The sequence below is a fragment of the Cebus imitator genome, unplaced genomic scaffold (assembly GCF_001604975.1).
Source record: "Cebus imitator isolate Cc_AM_T3 unplaced genomic scaffold, Cebus_imitator-1.0 Scaffold835, whole genome shotgun sequence".
Lineage (NCBI taxonomy): Eukaryota > Metazoa > Chordata > Mammalia > Primates > Cebidae > Cebus > Cebus imitator.
In genome coordinates this window covers 91,620-95,618 of record NW_016108150.1, presented here as the reverse complement: position 1 = coordinate 95,618, position 3,999 = coordinate 91,620, and the positions used below count along the sequence as shown (strand labels likewise).

General features: G+C 55.6%; 1 protein-coding gene and 1 pseudogene across 1 annotated transcript in view; one reads left to right on the top strand and one right to left on the bottom strand.

Moving 5' to 3' along the window:
* Nucleotides 1–3,999, bottom strand: part of PLEKHG4B (pleckstrin homology and RhoGEF domain containing G4B) — a 97,865-nt gene that overhangs the window by 73,119 nt on the left and 20,747 nt on the right.
* LOC119469786 lies at nucleotides 1,042–1,552 on the top strand (annotated as a pseudogene).

Below are 3,999 nucleotides of genomic sequence, written 5' to 3'. Positions count from 1 at the left end.
ACCTGGGTCTCCCTGTGGGCACACACACACACTCAGAACTGCACACAGCACCAGCACCTGGGTCTCCCTGTGGGCACACACATGCACACACACACACACTCAGAAGCTGCACGCGGCACCTGGGTCTCCCTGTGGGCACACACATGCACACACACACACTCAGAACTGCACACAGCACCAGCACCTGGGTCTCCCTGTGGGCACACACATGCGCACACACACTCAGAAGCTGCACGCGGCACCTGGGTCTCCCTGTGGGCACACACATGCACACACACACTCAGAAGCTGCACACAGCACCTGGGTATCCCTGTGGGCACACACATGCACACACACACACTCAGAACTGCACACAGCACCTGGGTCTCCCTGTGAGCACACGCATGCACACAGACACACTCAGAAGCTGCACGTGGCACCTGGGTCTCCCTGTGGGTACCTACTCTCCTCCCTCCCCTGCCTGTGTACCCACCCTGGGCTCTGGGTCTTACTTCCACACCAAAATCTGTTCTCAGCCTTCACCCTGCTACAGGAGGAGCCATTCATGAATTTAGTGATGCAAGGAGTTTGCAGAGTGAGGTCCTGAGAAAACCTCTCACGTACATTTGTTTTGGGTTTTGAAATGTGAGCACACTGTGGACAATTTTAAGTGCAGTTTTACATGTTCACGAAATTGGCCACCTAATACTGTTGGCAGATTTTTCTGCCAAACTAAGAACAAAATACCTTGAAATAAATAAAATTGCAAGTATTTTAAAATAACTCCATTTAGGCCTAAGGTAATTTCTATCATGAAATCTAAACAGCAACATTTTCATCCAAGGACTGGAAGTATCTTCTGCTGGGTGGGGGTGGGCTGCCAGCCCCAGGGACGGACCCCGCCTGCCCCAACGCCTTTCCTGGATGGCAGTACTGGTGCTCTCCTCATGGAACTGGAAATAATTAGGAGGAGAGCCACAGTTCTGGACAGTTCAGCTATTCCCAGTTCTCTCACACTCAAAACAATACGGTAGTGAAAGAGAAAAAAGAGGCCGCAGAGTTCAACAGCAGGTTTCCAAGATGCCGCCCAATGGAAACAGTGGTTCTGGAAAAGCGGGAAAATGGGGAGCAGGCTCTGGGAGTGACAGTGCTGACAAGGTCCCAAAGGCAGTGGCAATGCAGGAAAGGCCAGACACACTCTGTGAAAAGCACGTCAAAATCATGGAAGCCGTGGAAAAGTTCAAGTCTGGGATGAATTCAGTGAAGTGAAGGTAAAGACAGGCAAGGGGGCGGCTTGGGCTGGGTGACCGGAGGGTCCACGCTGGGACCATTTCAAGCAGCAGCGTTTGCCTTGCCTGACGGTGGGATGGATAAGCCTGTGTCTACAGACCCACCAGTTAAGACAAAATTTGGATATCATATTATTATGGTTGCAGGAAGAAAATAAAATCGTATGAAAGACTGAAAAAAAAAATGAAGAGCCATCTTCAAGCTGCAGGTGTGCCTCCAGCCCTCTGCCCCCTTTTCTTCCTAACAGCCCTGCGGCCGTGTGATTTCTATCAGTAGCGAAGTGCCTGCCATCTACAATTTCCTCACTGAACTGGATTCCCAACAAGTGTTTGTCAATGAGCAAATGGAGACATTGCTAAGGTTGCAGGTCTGCAAGAGGAAGCAGCCTCCATGAGAGACGTGGTCACTGAAAAGCTCAGGTCACTTTCTTTTCACCAAACACCCTGCACATGTCAAGACACGCAGACAATTCTGCAAACAGCGGCTGTTTCCAGGGACACCCTGGCTGCTGTGAGTGGAAATCCAGGAATCAGGTTCCTAAGGCTCCTGAACGGTGATGCCAGAGCAGGGGCCGAACTGGGGAAGAGACCCTGCCAGCCTGCAGGGAGGCAACCCCAGGATGCCCCTGCCACCTGCGTGGTCGTCAGGGGCTGGTGGGTGGAACACGCTTGGGAGCCCTGGGGCTCCCCTGCATGTGCAAACTCCCTGGGAGCGTGGCCTGGAAACCAAGGCAGCCTCCTTGGCGGGCGGGGTAGGGCCTGCACTATGGCACTGGCATGACACGGCCCCTCCTTGGCTGGCGAGCAGGTCCAAGCCAGCCCCATGTCGGGCCAGTGCGTTTGGATCAGCTTTTTTGGCTGACCCTGCACTGGCCCTTCAGAGACCCTGTCACCACTTCTCAGCCCTTCTCATGCCACGGGCAGTAGGGGCGCTGCCTGTGACTTGTGGCTTCTCCACCACTGAACCCTGGGCCGCCGGGTGCCAAGCTCACCTTCCCAACCTGGGCTGGGCTCTCCCTTCTTCAACTCGGAGCCACTCACCGGGCTGTCCTCCAAGCTAGACCATCAGGTCCCGAGGGCTGGGGCAGACCAGTGTCTCCTTCCTCGCCCAGCATGGGCTGGGCTCACCACAGCAACAGTCCACCTGAGCTCCCAACAGGGTCCAGTGCGTGGACGGCCATCCAGGGGCACCAAGTGCCCTGAGCCTTGGGCTTCCTAGGGCACTGGGGCGTTGAGTCCTGTGTCCCTGATGTGAAAGTCTCAGAACCGGTAACGGCCAACACGGGGGCTCATGCCATGCACCAGCCACGGTTTTTACGATTTCACGTGTGCTCTTTCATGGAACCTTCGAGAGTGCCTGTGAGCAGGGAGGAACCCAAGCCTGCCTGCCGGTATCAGAGCTGGGATCCAATGGCCACCTGGCACCAGCGTCTGCTCCGTGTGTCCTGCCCCTGTGTGTTTATGGGATTAATTCTAAGAAAGTCTAAAAGATCTTCAGAGAGGGAGGAAGGCAGCGTTTCACAAAAAGGGCAAAGAAGCCTGGGCGATTAAAAGGGCTCAGCTGGCCTGGGAAAACACCACTGCTCATACCCATTCTCCACAGGGCTGGAGAAGGGCGTCCTGCTGCCACACGGGCGAGCTGGCACAGAACAGCCACAGGCTCCTGCAGCACAGAGCCCCCGTGCTGGGCAGCTGCTCACAGAACTTCTGCCTCCCAGGGAAGGACGGCACCTCCCTGCAGAGTGGCATCAGGCACGGCCATGGGACGAAGAAAGCAGTGGGACAAGGAGCATCAGTGCTGAGAAGCTTCCAGAGCTGGCACATGCCCCACCTTGATGCCACGTGCCGGGCAGCACCCCAGAGAGAAACCGTTCCTGAGCTTGCACCCAGAGGCAGCTGCCATGTGCCGAGCTCAGGGGTGGGAGCGGAGCAAGCCTCGCTGTGCTAACCACTGTGTGGCTCTGCTGCTGACACACCGTGACCAGCCCAGCCTGGTTGATGCTCCTGGACACTGGAACCCAAGGACTTTGACCATCAGGGCAGCCATGGCACCCACCTTGGTGTGGTTCCCATCTCCACCAAAGGACTCTCTCTGGACAGGTGTCCCTACACTGTGCTTGAAGGGACGCAGCTATCTGCAGAGGATGACGTGGGTGCAATTCTGAAATGGAGCTGGTGCTCAGGGCGTTCTGGGGAGATTAAGCTCCGTGAGGTGGGGTAGGAGGTCCCATGTGGCATATCTGAATCTTGTCTGTACCCAGAAAGCTGAGGCTGTTTCAGAAACAACTCTGGGTTTTATCATTCATAGAATTTACTTTTTCATGGTATCAACAATTTTCAGTTCTCTGGTTCGGATTCAGAGAACGCTGAGATAGAGGAGCTATTTCAGGGCTCAAGCACTGGGGCAGTACCTTGTGTAATAAGGCCAGCTGGTGAACCAAAATAATGATTACTGACGTAAGCCCGAAAAAGCCTCCTCTGAACTCACACTCGCCTTACTAGATGAGAGATACTATGGCGTGGGGAGTGCAGTGTACTGGCGGGTGCTGGGGGTTCCTGTGGGGTGCTGGGGGTTCCTGTGAGGTGCTGGGGATTACTGTGGGGTGCTGGGGCTACTGTGGGGTGCTGGGGGTTCCTGTGGGGTGCTGGGGGTTCCTGTGGGGTGCTGGGGCTACTGTGGGGTGCTGGGGGTTCCTGTGGGGTGCTGGGGGTTCCTGTGAGGTGCTGGGGC